Raw genomic sequence first — 15237 nt, 5'->3', positions numbered from 1 at the left:
TTTAATTTGTAAAAACATGTGCGAGAGGGAACACTTCATCTCGGCTCCAAGAAGCACGCCGACTGCTTCATGGACTTGATGGAGTCAAATACAGGATGAGTGGAAGAATCGCATGGCTTTTCAATCCATTTGTTCACACTTTGACTTGTTGAAATCCATCCCATCGTATCATGAAGTGAAGGCCTTTCAAATTCAGTCAACTGAAACCAGTTGATGAGATTTTTTATTTAGGGATGACAGTTTCGATGTCCTTTTCACAAGCACTCTGGAAAAAGTGGCCCAAAAGCAATCCAATTTGGAATTGAGTTGGCCCAGATGTGAATTCCCAGTCTGGAGCTTTTGCGAGACTTCAGCACAGTGAGCATCTGTTTGTTGAAATCCCGCGTCCTTGGCAGTGTCCGTGAAGGATGCGCTTTGACGCGCTTGTCAGGAGTCGGGAGTTGAATTATCCGTCCTATTTCCGAACGCTTGGTTGCTCCCCACCGAGATGGAGGAATGCCAAAGGAGCCACGGGCCGACTTAGGAAGGGAGGATGGGAACTCGGTCAAGTTCGGACTTGCGCTGGTGGCCCCGACACGCGGCCAATCCACTTCTTTCCCGGACCCGTCGCGCGGCGCGACGGCAAAATGAAATTGACTATTGATTTCCGGCTCCCAAAGCGTGGCTGACTTGTGGGCGAAAGCGCGTCGTTATTACACGCGGCCGCGGCAACGCTCGCGGACGTGCGCTTTGCCCGCGGAGGATGAGTGTTGCCTCAACAAGTCTTTCTTCATAGCGAAAGAGGAAGGAAAAAAAAAACACAAACGATTGCAAGCTAGGAAGGTGTGTGGCCATTTTGAAGCTGACTTAGTCAAGCTGACACACTGTTCCAGCCCCCCCCCTCCCCCCCCAAAAAATACAACTTAAATGTTGCAACGTGTTTTTTGGAAGGAAGATCATATTTGAAATACACATCGATGGGAAGACAATGGAAAGCATGCGCTGCAGACATTAGACTACATCATCAAACATCTGGGCTGCATTCCGGTCACACACTTGACTTTGGACTCAGCCAGTCCTCCATCGAGCGCCTCCAGTCGGTCCACGATGCCGCTGTTTTTTGTGAAAGGGAGCGCACCGCTGCGACTCTGGCTCATTTGAGAGTTCTTTTGAGGAGCCTCCGATTTGTTTTCCAATCTTAAATGGCCTCTCGGCTCTCCTCCGCCCCTGCCCGGTTCCTCAGACACTATTGGCGGATCGTACGTGCCAAAAATGTTTCCTCCACATCGATGGCTCCACGTTTCCGTAGTTTGCCACCAGACAATGTCAAACGATTGCAATGCTATGGAAGCAATTGAGTGAGGCGCGCCACCAAGGGAATAAAAAGATGCCAAATGGAAATCGTGCAGTGCCGACGTGATCATGAAATCATACAAATGACGAATGAACACAGTTGACTTGTTTACCTTCAAAGGTACAAGAGAGCATTTTTTTGAATTGCTCATACTTGATGGAATGCATGTTGGATTATGACGATTATTATCTTCCGAGCCGCTTGATCCTCGGTAGGGTCGCGGGTGGTGCTGGAGCCTATCCCAGCTGTCTTCGGGCAGTAGGCGGGGGACACCCTGAATCGGTTGCCAGCCAATCGCAGGGCACACAGAAACGAACAACCATTCGCACTCACACTCACACCTAGGGACAATTTAGAGTGTTCAATCAGCCTGCCACGCATGTTTTTGGAATGTGGGAGGAAACCGGAGCACCCGGAGAAAACCCACGCAGGCCCGGGGAGAACATGCAAACTCCACACAGGGAGGCCGGAGCTGGAATCGAACCCGGTACCTCTGCACTGTGAAGCCGACGTGCTAACCACTGGACTACCGGGCCGCCACGATTATTATTTCTTTTTTTAATATAGCATTGGACCATACTTAGCAGTCCAAAATGTCGACTCCACACCGGGAGCTTGACGCTTCGCGTGCTTTTAAGCCTTCACGACCGCAACTTCCTCAAATTGTAGCCGGCGAGTGTGGCGTCAACAGACTGGGGATCACATTGCGACAGCACCGCAAACAAATCTGGGGTTGTTCTCAGCCAGCAGTTAGGCCGCCGTGTGACTTTATCCTACGTTTGCCGTGCATGAGAATGAATGATGAGGCAATCGCTGGTCATGAAAGGTTGAGTGAATCTCTCATCATCTTTGTTGTCAGGAACAGCACTTCAAAACGATGACAAAAAAAGAAAAATGCGAATTGATGGCGAGTTCACATCCACTAACATTGAAAAGCTTAGGGACAAGTTGACACGGGCGCGCACACACGAAATTGGCATTATTTTGTACATTCTGCCCCCGCCCCCGCAAAAAAAAAAAGATGGTTCTATTCACAATTACGTGCCAAAATCGGAGAGCTTATCGTGCAGCATTCCATGCGGCATAGACACCGGCCAGCCCTTGTCCAGGTTTGACAATGGGGAGCCCACGCGGCACGTTTGACAAAATACCCTGCGAGCGAGTCCCGTATTGTGCTGCTCATCATCATTTGCCTCCGCCGCCGCCGCCGCCTGCTCATTGTCGTAGCACGTCGCCGCGCTAAACAGCCGGCGGAGCTCCATTCTTCTCCGCCATTATTGTTTTCTAAGCCTCTTTCCCCTGAATGGCCATTGTTCGGCCGTCTCGTTCCGGACCACCGACGCCAGTCGTCTCCGGGCCGGGACGACGCGAGCGGAGACTCGCGGCCGGGTTGAAAAATGTCAGGGAAAATCCAGCGCTTGGATGACCTCAGAGTCTCCCAGTGCCGGAGACCAGATCCGGCCCGCGTTCGCAGCGCGTCGCGAAACAAGCTTTGAGGCATGAGAGGTCAAAGTCTGGAGGATTGTTCAAGCCCAGTTTGCACAATATTGTGAACGTAAAACATAAAAGTCCCCTTTTTGGGGTTTAGATGAAAATAAAAAAATGTCTAAAAAGGTTTCCTCATAGAGAACCTCAACATTTGGAGAGAACCTGCTTTATGTTGGACAGGGACAATATATAATGCAGTGGCATTCCGTCAGGGCCAGCAAGGCCTTCCCTGCTGGCCTCAACATTCTCAGAAAAGTCAATGTAATAAATGTACTTATCGAGAATAACATCAGTTTAATTTGTTATTTTATTTTCATAAATATGTAAACAAAATTATTCTCTGTATTCTTTAAGTCACATTATCTCCAGTTAGTCGAGTGGCTTATTTTAAAGAACATTGAAAGTCACTCGCTAAATAACTTCTTTCTTATGGTGGAGTTTTTAACCAATCCTATTTCAGCTAGCTTGTGTTGCCGGGTCAACTCAACTGCTCGGGGCCTTCAGATGAAACAGAGCAGGCCCCTCCCAGTCCGCTGTAAATGACCGGGCACGGTCAGCTTGCAATAGCCAATCAGATCACGAGTCTGGCCCGGCCTTACGTCGATACCGGACGTGCGCGTTCGGTGATTGGATGAGCGCCTGTAGAGGGAGCCGTTGCTGCATTTTGACCCAAAATGGCCGAAGGAGAAAACTTTGGTCTGCTTGCGGCAAACCAAATCATTTTCAAGACGGACCTTCCGCTGGATTTACCAATTGAAGTTGTTTTACCAAGGCAGCAAGGAAACATCAGAACACGGCCGGCCACTTACAAGCGTTTCAAAACATTTGGGGACACTCGCATGGATCTGCAGCTCAGTGAACAGGCACTACATTGGTGAGTACATGAATTTTCTTTTATATTTCTTCTTGTTATTTTATTTCGTTAGTATTAACGGTCGCGAAATAAAATGACACAGATACAAAAATGCATCAAATAAATCAGCTCACCTGCAACTTATAATGGCGCATTGTAGTCAGCTTCGTGCACTAAAATTCGTTCCATCTCAGCTGCTCAACATTTTCACTTATTTGCTGTTGTCTAGCCTATTCTCAAAATCAAACGATCTGTTCATTTTATTTTCAAAGAGTAGTTTGTTTTGTTATTGTGTGGTTGCTGTCTTATATGAAACTGTGACATTGCGCAATGTATTGGACAGACTTGTTTATGATCACACGGCGTCATTTGGGTGCCATTTTATTGAGTATTTTTAAATCATCTTTTTATTTGGGACAATATCTGTCCATTGAGTTTCCTGCTCTTAATTGTGAATGCATACTTGATGATTTGAAATGCTCCTGAAATGAAGTGCTGCTGCTTGCCTGTACTGTATCGCGTTCATGTATGTGACGTCACTGAAGGCCTACGGTTGAAATGCACGGCCCGCCACTGATATACTGTATATATATTATACAATATATATCCTTCTCACTTTTAATTCAGTCAAAAGCATGCATTTCAGGGTTCGTTTGTTTTTTGGCGGGGTGGGCGGTTGGTTGTGTGATATGGCAAACAAAAAAAAGAAAATCTTACAAACGTATTTTGCGGTGTTTGAAGGCTTAAACAGAAATGGTGCGATGTGTATGAGTGTGTGTGTTGAGGGTATTTTGAGGTGATCAAGTGTTTTTCCGCATGAGTGGGGCTGAATATCTCCCCTATACCCGTCCACATGCTCCCAGAATTCATGCGTTGAATTGGACTCGATGCCGCCGACACATGCCGCCGTTAAAAAAGGCAACGGGGAGGAAATTAGCATGGGCGCCGGTCGTCGCGGCAGCAAACAACAGCTTGTGAACAGATTCCGGGATTTGTCCAAATGTTTGACCTTCTGTCAAACTGCACCTGTGATCAAAACTGAGCCAAAAAAAAAAAAAACAGAAGAAGAGCACCTTGACTTGAGCCAACAGATGGCACTCTGGCACCGCCGCGCGTGCGCGCCTTCGCACAGACGCCTCCTCCGGCGGCAAAACAGAAGAGAGAGAAAGACGCGGAGGAAGACCGTTTTGTTTGTTCTCCAGGCGAAAGCGCGCGCACGTACGCAAAAAAACAAAAACAAAAAACCAAACCACGGTCCCCTTTCCGAGTCCCCAGCCGGACATGCGCACCGCCGCGCTATCTCTGCTCACCGCCAGCCGGCTGGCTGGCGACCTCGTTGGCTCGCCTGTCGACGCAACTCAAGTGAATTGAATTGGCTGCGCGACAACAGCGGCCCGAGGCGGAGACGCCAATCGACGTGGCGGTCAAACACGGCAAGTCGGACATTTTCAGTCGAGCGGGAGCCCAAAAACTTTTTCGTCATGCAGCACATTTGACAGTAAAGTTGTACCGCGACTGTTGGACGCAGGAACGCCCCCGCTAACCAACCGTGCCAAATTTGGTTTGGGAATGAGAAGAACTCGGAAAGGCAAATGGGCATGACGACGAGACTGCGCTACGTCTTGCGCCGGGCACCGCATCGGGGGCATCCGAGCGCTGAGACGGGATGCGGAAGACGAGGAAACTTTTTTTCTTTCTCGAGCTCCAGCGTGTCGTTCCGCAATTAGCGGCTTTTCCCATCACGCGGCGGCCAACGTAACCCATGGCGCCGTGCCGGCACTTTGAGACAAACCGTTCATTGGGAGACTGTCTTTGTGGTCATTTTGTCGCGTTTGCGGTGTCTCCCTCGGCTCATCTTGAAGGGAGACGAATAAGCAAAAAGCTCCCCGCAGTCTAATTTACGTTGGCGCCATCACTGCGTTCCTTTTTTTTTAATTGCACCCCAATTAGAAGGAAGAGAAGTCAGCAAATATTGTTGGCGACGCGCCGAGTGGACGGCGCCGGGGACGCGGGCCCCCGTCAGGCCCGCTTCCGACATTTGCGGCTTCCATTTTTCATGCCGCCGTCTCGACCGTCTCCCCGTGCGCAGCAATTAGCCGCTTCCTTGAGCCAAGTTGAAAATCACGTCACGATGACTCAACAATGATGTCGCCCAAAATGTCGATTTTTATTTTCTTTTTTTTTTACAATCCAAGCGAAATGTGCAGAAAATGGCGTCACCACGAACCTCAACCTCATTTCTTGCCTGGCTTCGCTTGTGTCTGCCAAACGAGTTGTTTTCTGTCGCTGTTGTAAGTTGTTTTCAGTGCGCGTTTGTCAGCAGAAGTTAGCAAATGGAAATGATGTGCCCCCCCCCGTCCCCTTCCAAGCCCGCCCTCAAAAAAAAAAGAAGAAAAGTGACTTTGACACCCTGTGAAGAAGCTGGCTCTCGTCTGCAGGTTCCTGGCAGATAATGCTGCACATCTGCGCGTGCCCCGCAGCTGGGGAGGCAGGATTTTTTTTTGGGGGGGGGGGGGGAGACAAATGAAGAGGAGGAAAAATAATCAGGCTTGGGAGAAAAGTCAAGAAGAAGAAGACGAAGAAAGAGCGTGTTGCTGTTTTTGCTAGCAGCAGCTGTGAGCCGTCGGATGGCTGGCTTGCCGTGCGATTGGCTTCTGCGGTGACCCCCAAAGTGCTCCAAGTGCATGCAAACGGCAACATTTGTTTGTTTTCTTCCTCATCAACGTAGTCGGAGGACTTAACAAAGAGGCAAATGAATTCTTGTGCCCCACACCCACAGTGAGACAAACCCCCCCCCCCGCCCCCCGAAATCCCAAATGAAAGGCCGAAAGGCATTTTTCTTTCTTTAGTGGCGCCGCTGCCTCCCAGCAGTGGAAAGCCATTTGCCTTTGCTGAAGAAGGCATTTTGGGCGGCGTAATTGGCCGTCCGCTCGGCGCTGAGGCCCGACGGCCCGCAAATGCGCAATATTCCTCGGCCGCGTGGGGAGCAACAAACCATGGGCTCATCCAACACGCAACGCTCTCTTTCTTGCGTCGTATTGCCGCCGTACGTGTGTGTGTGTGTGTGTGTGACTGCGTTGACTCTGCGCTGTATTTCTTGATTCAGCAAGCCACACCATTGTGCCATGGCGCCTGGGCCCGCTAAATTGTGGCTGCCTGGACTTGTCTTGTTTGTTTCTGTTTGCGGTCTCGCGTTTACGATAAAACCTTCCGTTTTTCCAGTTCGAGTCGACCGAACGGGAGCTCGCGTTTGAGAAGTGAAATTGGGCCGCGGGCAATCGAACAACCCCGGCCGCTTTTCACATTTTCTCTTTTCCGTGACAACTTTGCCCAATCTGACAAGCGAGCGTCCGCTTCCGAATCAGTTTGCATTCGGGGGCAAGTTGGACCGGCAAAAAACAAACAACAACAACAAGAACAAGAAGGTAAACCAGATGCAAATGTTGTTTGACCCCGTGGGAATGAATATGCAGAGCGGCATCCATTTTCATGAGGCGCAATCGGCGTGTCCTGATGGCATGCTAATGATGACGGCGACGCGCGTGCCGGGTTGTCGCTCGTTGTCTTTTTCGCGCGATGGCATCTTGGCGTCGGCTCGATTTCCTCTCCAAATTCTGAGCCGGACAAAGCAGCCTTCCTTCCCAAGCAGCCACATGAAATGTGCTCCAAAAACACGGGCAAATATTCCAAATTGAAGAATAAAAATGAAATGTCAAGATCACCCCCCCCAAAAAATGGGGAAAGATCCAATCCCGTTCGACCTGACTCCAGGTCCGGTCGAAACAGGGCGGCGGGAAGCACGAGAGACAAATGGATGGAAAAGCGCGGCGCCAACGGCCTGAGCAGGAAAGCCCCGGACCTCCCTCTTTCTCCCCAGCCACTTCATCCCGAGGCATTCCGGGGCCAGAAAAAGAGTCTCTCCGGCGTGTCCCGGATCGTCCCCGGGGCCGCCCTGCCCGGAAGGCCTCATGGAGGAGGCATCCTAACCCGATGCCCGAGCCACCTCACCTGGCTCCTCTCGACGTGGAGCAGAAGCGGCCGGACTCTGGACGAGCGAGCTTGTCACCTTAGTGCCCGCGGAGGAAAGCCATTCGGAGCGCTGGTTCTTTCGGTCGCAACTGGCGAGCGCGGCTGAGGGGCGGAAAATCCAGAACTTTGTCGTTTGGCTCAGCTCCTTCTTCATCCCGACAGACCGAAACCAAGTCGCGCAAAATCCGCAACGCCAAACCTCAAGTCAAGCGGCGTCACAAACGCATTTCTTTGGGCTGCTCATCGGAATGCGAAGCGAGCGGCGGAACATGGGCGACAGGGAGCGCAGCCCGCGTCATCCTTCAGTGAACTCCTTCTCGGCGCATCTTTGTTGCTGTGCCGGGGGCGGCTTGATGCCGGCGCCTCCCGAGGAAACATCTGTCGAATCCTCACTCTCGCTTCTCCCTCCACCAGTCCCAAAGCAGAGAATTGCCCAGGGTGGTTTTTTTTTTTTGGGGGGGGTGGAGGGGGGTTACCCAGCAACAGAGTGTGCAATTTCATATACGAGTCGTCACCAAGATTTTGTGCAAAGGTAACGCAGCACTCCAGCACTCCTCTTCAAGGTTTCTGGGGAAAGAAATTCCTGCACTCTTTGATTTTACCCGAGGGAGTTTGTCACTGATCTGATGGAGTGTCTCAAACTCGGATCCCCTATTTTGCATTTTGTGAATTTCAGGACTGGAGCTTGACGAACATTTGCTCAAACGTGCCCCAGTTGGAAGTAGTTAGCGACGATGGCGCAAGATGTGAAATTGTGCTAACGAATGTGGGCGGAGCATGGCGTCCAAGTCCGCTGCCAATTTCAAGCTACTTCCCGCTTGGCGCCGATAACATTCTGCTGGGCGCCATGATTCTGTTTTGCCTAAGAGCAGATTGGGATTTGTTTCGGGGTTTACTGTGTCGGGGTTCAATTCCGTTTGTGACCAACAGGTGGCATTGGAGGGCTTCTCCTCCAGCGTCGCGCCGGCTGCTCATCGTGCCACGAGCTCTTTTCTGTTCAAACAAGTCACGCCGACCACTCCTGGTTGGATTGCTGTGCTTTTGTTATTACCCCCCCCCCCCCCAAGGACTTTACGCTTCTGTCTTGGATTTTTTCTCAAGTGTTTTGTTGGGTACACTGTGCTTCTCCCGTCTCCTTGCCGCCGTTTGGGTCCGTCCTCCATGAGAGGCGCACAAACCAAAATGAAAAGCCAGTGACGTTTGACTCCCCTGACGAGTGTGCATCCAAAACACGAGCGGAGTGGCTTCGGCGTGGGCAGGGAAAGCGTTGGGGGGGGGGGCGTCCTATCTGCAGTTGCTACGCGTGCAACAACAAATATCATCCAAAACACGGAGAGAGAAAGAAACAAACGAGCAAGGGCACCGCCGCCCTTTCCCCCTCGATTTCCGAAGCCCCTCTAGATGGCACTGTGCAGCCGTTCCGGGGGAAGGGGCGGCACTCACGCAGCATTCTGGGGGGCGGGGGGGGCGTGTGTGTCGAATGACTCCCGCTCCCCCATCTTCTCCGGCTTCGTTCTTTTGCCTTTTCAGAGCCAATGGCCTTTGGTGGACGGCCCGGTCGCGGGCTTAATAGCAAAATAGAACCCCGATGGCCCGCCGTCGACGTTCAGGCCAGATGCTGCGGCAACAAAACGGTGGGGGCAAGGAACGCTCGCACGCAAACAAATAGCGGCACTGCACGCCAAACCACACGTGCGCAACAAGGGTTGGCTTCCGGAAGAACGTCGACGACGATGTTTACGTTTTTCGTCAATGGGCCAAAGTGGAGGCTCGGTGAAAGAGCGGGGGGGGGGGGGGGGGGGGGGGGCGCATTCCTGGGAGTTCTCGCCGGGCCGCCGTTCAATAGCGAGACTTGGCAGCGGCGGCGTCGGCATGTCCGCACCCCACAAATCCATCCGCAGACGGAAAAAGAAGGAGGGGCTTTTCATTGTGGCTTTCCGATGCGGCGGCGGCAACAGATAAGAGCGCCAAAGAGACTCTGCGCCTTATCGCGGCGCCGCAGCGCTTGTTCGCCGCCGTTCCCCCCTCGCCGTACAAAACAAATCCCAAAGCCAAGCCCTTTCCGAGGATTACAACAATTTGGGACTTCATACGGAAAAGGAGAACGTCACGCCGCGCGTCGGCCATTGACTAAATTTCCGCTTCCTCGCGACGTCTGTTGAACGAGTCCGTCCGCCGAGGCGGTCCGAGAGGAGAGATCCCCGTCCTCCCCCGGCTTCTTTGGAGATGCGTCCATTCGTTCCCTCCTCCGGGTGCAGCGAATAGGCCGGCCCTCGTTCTCGGGTGAAGGCGCTCTTCCGGCGGGGTGATAGATCTGGAGCGTCGGGGGGGGGGGGGGGGGCATCCTCCTCAGCCGGTCCCAGTGAGCAAATGAAACTTGACGCATGTCGACCGAACCGATCGACCTCATCGATGAATCGAACCGCTGACCGACCGGCTCAACACAAACCCGTCAAGGATGCAAACGCCAAGCGGCCCAAGGTGGGCCACATTGGGACGGTGCCTGCGGCGGCCAACCGCGGGGACGGCTCAACTCCAAAGCCAAAGCCGATGACGCCATCAAAGCATCCGACCCAATCAGTCAAATCCTGACCAGCGAGCACCCCAAAAAAAAAAAAACAAGCTACCAAGCGCCCGGGTGTGCCTTTTGCCCGCAGGCGTCATTCGGCGAGTGCCCGCGGCGGGAAACCGGAAGGTCTCGGCCACCCGTTTGACAGCGCGCGGATATGCGGAGCCGTCCCGGGTTCGCAAGCAGCCGGGCCGCCGTCCAAACGCTCACGGCGAGCCTCGTTGACGCCCGGCCGAATCCGTCATCGTTTCACGCTGGTAAAAGCGCGTCCGCTTTCTTTCACTATCGATTGGCCGTCCGTCCGGTCATGCGGGCGAGTCGCTTGCGGCGGCGTTTGGATCGCGGCTGGTCGGCGAAAAGGCTGCGGAAAAGCGAGGCGGCCCAGCCGTCGGCCCGGCTGAAATAAATTGCTTTCATTTGGGGCCCGGCTCCCCTTTGTTATCATGTGACAAGGCCGCTGATTAGACGAGAAGGCGATCAATAAACTGCCAAGCTGCAGGCTCAAAAGCGGCGCCCGCACTTTTATTTCTTTATTTCTGTATTTAGTTTCACCGCCGACGCGAAGGGACGCACGGGAATGAGTCGCCGAGCCGCGGCTGAGACTCCATGGGGCTCGGACGACAAGGAAGGCGGGGGTGGGGGGGGGGGGTCATTTCACTCAATGACGCTTCCACTTGAAGGAATTTGTGATGCGAAAGCGCCGCAGAGTACGACGACGGCTCGCCACGTTGGCACGTCCTCTGGAACAATGAAATCAAGATGCAGGCGTCCCAGCCGGCCCGCTAGCAAAGGCGTCCTTCTTTCCTGGAATTTATCTTGCCCGGTCGACTGATGTCAAAAACTAGCTGCCATCCTTTGCGGCACAGTGCAGGAACCCCACCCCCCATGCACCCCCCCTGGCCGTGGGGACCGCCATTCATTGTCAGTGAAGCTGATGAGAGTGAGCAGGTGTCCTTCCAATGCCCTCGGCAGAGTTATTAACAAGTGGCGGCGTATTGGCAAAAACAATCCTCAAGTACAAGAGGCCCTAATAGCTGCCGTCTCAACGTGATTGTTTAGGGGAAAGGGGGGGGGGGGGAAGCCACGCTCGGCTGCTTTTGTCTCCCGCAACTTATTATTTGTCATGTCAATTGGAGACTTTTCTCCTAAATGTGCTTTTTTTATGATAACGAGCGGAAGAGGTGGCAATTATTGTCTCCGGCAGCTGCGGCCAATCAGGCTTTGGACCTTTCTCTTCTGTTTTTTTTCCTTCATCTGTAAATTAATCAATGAGGATGGAAATGGAATGGCAAAAAAAAAAAAAAAAAAAACCTGCATGGAGTGTCAACCTGAAAGATGCTCCGTTTAAATTGCTGCGAGCCTTCAGCGCAATCACTTGTGTGACCCCCCCCCCCCCATCTCTCTCTCTCTCGAGAATCCATTGGAACGGCTGCACTCACGTCGTCTATATCAAAACGCAGTTCCTGATTCCAAAATCTTTTTGGGGGCCATCGATCCGGGTCAATTAAGTCGGCCGCGTCATTCGCTCCGGTCGCGACACCGAGTGAACGCCAAGCCAGATTGCCGGCGGCTCAGATCCACAACTGCAAAGCTAACGACCAGGAGATGAGATCTTGAAAGTTGAATTCCGAGCGGGCCTCACGGATTTTCTTCCATTCATCCCGCGGGCGCGATGGCCGCCGAGACCTTGACGCCAACCTTTCTTTTTCTTTTTTGCTTCAAAGGAATCCAAAGCGCCGCAGCTAACTTGAGCGCATTGAGTGTCGGGGTTCAAAGTTCCCGAGGATTGGCTTTCCCTCCTGCGGGGCCGTCGGCGGAGAGCCGCGGCTACCGAATGACATTGAAAGCGGTCGCTACGCAACCCGACACCCGTCTCGGCGTGAGCGGCGAGCCCCGCCGAGCGACCCGGCCGGCCTTTCTGGCGCCGTAAGCGCAAAAATACAGAAAAAAGAAAGAGAAGGAAGCTGACGCGGCACCTTCCTCCAAAAAAAAAAATACCAATCTGGAGGAGGACGGGAAGAATCAACGGCAAAAAAATCTCCCGCTTTTCCATTTGCCCTTCTGCTCCCGAGAGTGGCAGCTCCCCCGCTGAAAGCATTTAGGCCGCATCCCATTCATCACGCCGTCCTCAAAACCGTGTGTGTGTGTGTGTATGTGAGTGAGGCGGGGGCCACAACTGACTGTGGTGCCAAAGTCCTACTGCGCACCTTTGGGACTGACATCTCTTTGGATTTTTGGGTTCAAAGGGCAAACGAGGAGGGATTAAAATCGCTCGGTGGCACTGTCAGCTATCGGGGGATGGGGGTGGTGGTGTTGTCATATCTCTTGGTGCAGGCCTCATTGTTCATGATCAGCAAGTGTTGCAGGAGCCCGACCAGAATCCTGATCGTTTGAAGCATCGGGTGGGATCAGAGACACCTGCGCAATAAAACAACAGCGAGATGAGCAAATACTCTCATTTCCGTCCAGAAGAAGATACGCGCACCGCATGACTCGGATGTGGCTTTTGCACGTGGCCGTAAGTCACATTTCGCTTCATTTGAGAGCGCCTGACTTCCAATGCGTTGTCATCTTCTCAAAAGCGGTGCTGATGTCATTTTCCAAGCAAGGATAACACTTTCCAGGTGGACTGAGGTCCGAGGTCCCATCACTTTGCGGGAAATAAAACGCAGCCCAAGATGACCCATTTGGCCTCCCGTGAACCGCCTTGCCAATATACGATCACGAGTCCTGAGGGGGGATTAAAAAAAAGACAAGTCAAGTTCCTTTGATGGGGGCGGGCGCGTCCAATTCATCCGTGCAAAGACGTCCCGTCTTTTGACATTTCATCTCCTTTTGGTTTGATATCACGCAGCAGCCGTGGCATTATCTTCACTTGGGTGCTTTTTTCCAAATTCGGATACCCTGCCTTCCTGATTTTACCCTCATTTGTAAATGTCACTTATGCAGAGAAAATGGGGGATGTGGGGTGGGGGGGTGGTCAAAATACAAAGAGGGTGAAGAACAAGTGAAATGGAGGGCAGGCGAGTCAAGCGCGTTGGATTTGGTGCGTGCCGTGGGGGTGCGGGGGGGTTCTGTGCTGGAGTTCTATTGGAAAGTGGAAGACGTCGTCGTCGGCAGGGAGCGGCCCGGCGGGCTCGGCGGCGCCGACCTCGGCGGCGCCGACCTCCCTTCTGCGGCTTTTGCGGCGATTCAACGCGGACGGCGGGAGAAAAAGAGCGGCAGATGGACGCGGCGCCTTCCGTCGTCATGGAAACGGCCCACATTGCATCACCATGACAACCGCACCCGTTCCATCTGCCGCAAGAAGGGAACCCTCGTTTTCAGCGCCTCGCTCGGATGAGTGCAACTCAATAACGAGTTTGGAGCAAACTCGGCGAGAGCGAGAGAGCGAGACTGCTGGAAGTGGAAGGTGACTTCAAGGGGATGAAGAGATTTGGCAGGACCAACACCTTTGGCTTTTGGGAAGGGACGTTGACTGCGGCTGCTTTCTTTTGGCTGGCGCCGTTCGGAGCGTGGACAACGCAACAGCTGTGCCGGCAAACGACGGCCATAAGGAACAACGAGAGCGCCTCGTGGTCAATGCATTCGAGCGGAAAAGAAAACCACGGAGAGGAGGACGGCCAAGCCTCCACTCGGAAGATTACCGATGGCGCTTGTGATGTTTGCGTCCGCGTGAGACGGCGACATGCAAATTTGTTGGGGGCCGGCGGCGGCGGATGACGCTGCGGTGCTCGGGTACAGGGCGGAACAAATACGCAGAATGTACGATTGGCGGATCGAGGGTGGCGGGTCGCCGACGTAGACGGGCGACCATTGACGATCACAATGGCACCCAGGGAGATTTAAGGGGGTCCCATTCATGTTTTGGGAATGGGGGAGGAAACCAGAGAAACGACGACGACAGCCAATGCGGGCTCGGGCCTCGGGGAATTTATCGCACGAGCACGTTAGCCCGGCTAGCCGCTCACCTCGATGCCCGTTGAGCCGCAAATCGACCCCAAGAGCGGCTTCTCGCTGAGCGGGAAAAAGAAGCTTTCGGGATCTCTCGGGCTGTAATTAGAAAACAGCTTAGCCAGGTAGCGATAACGGCCGGCTCATCTGTCCTGATCAGGCAGACGGCGCGTGCGCCGCCCTGACGCCCCAAAAGCAATTAGTTGCCCAAAACACACGCGCACGCCATCATCGATTTCAGCCTCTTGTGTGAATCTCAAGCCTTTGGCTCTTTTTGTCCCCTCCTCCGCCGCCGCCGCCGTTGCTCCGTTTCCTTATCAAGGCTATTTTCTTGTCGCCGTTGTTGGTTTGCGTGACGGCTCGGGCTCGGTTGGGAAGGCGTCACCGCCGTCGAGGAGCGTGCCTTCTGTGGAGGCATCTGCTCGGGATTTTTGATCAGTGTTTGCAGTCAGCTTGTTGCGGAACGTTTTGGAAGGCTGGACGGGTTGATCGCACAGTCGAAATTCCAGCGTGTGCAGCGCTTATTTCGGAGGAAATAGTTCGCTTCAATCAAAGAATCCTTGATTGTCATTCTTTAATGCTGGATCCTTTGCGGCACCGCAAAAGACAATCGCGGACAATCGCCGCAGCGCTCCAGAGTGCTTGGAATTTGGTTGCGTCACGCAGCCCCACCGTGGTTTGGAGTCCCGCAAGGTTCGATTTCGGGGGCCTTGCTGCTTTCATTAAAGCGTGCCTTTTCTGACTCCCGCCTAACGTTGGGCAAGCCCCCTCGCTGGCCATCGTTCAAACTCGTCATTTGGATTCTTTGGCTTGTGACTCGGCAGGAGACTTGATTTGGTTGTTTTTGTTGTTTTTGTGCTTTCTACGCTCAACGTTATTCATTTCTTTCATCGTTTGTCACGTGATTTTTTTTAGTTTTGCTCCACGTCCACCGAGAAATGCAGCTGAATGGACGTTTGACCGCGCATGATGGTCGGGCGTTTGCCCCGCCCATCCGTAGCGTGGCGTGCT

At 53.1% G+C, this 15237-nt stretch overlaps 1 protein-coding gene across 1 annotated transcript in view; it reads left to right on the top strand.

The window, feature by feature from the left end:
- The window catches only part of map7d1a (MAP7 domain containing 1a), a 98041-nt gene extending 86309 nt beyond the window's left edge, over nt 1-11732 (top strand). The window contains exon 20 of the mRNA XM_052065929.1: nt 11720-11732. The gene's annotated coding sequence lies outside the window, so the exon portion shown is untranslated. The remainder of the gene's footprint in view (nt 1-11719) is intronic.
- The last annotated feature ends 3505 nt before the right edge of the window (nt 11733-15237 follow it).

The sequence above is a fragment of the Hippocampus zosterae genome, chromosome 5, assembly GCF_025434085.1.
Source record: "Hippocampus zosterae strain Florida chromosome 5, ASM2543408v3, whole genome shotgun sequence".
NCBI classification, from domain to species: domain Eukaryota; kingdom Metazoa; phylum Chordata; class Actinopteri; order Syngnathiformes; family Syngnathidae; genus Hippocampus; species Hippocampus zosterae.
Note: the sequence above shows the minus strand (reverse complement) of the source record. Positions and strands in the feature narration are given on the sequence as shown.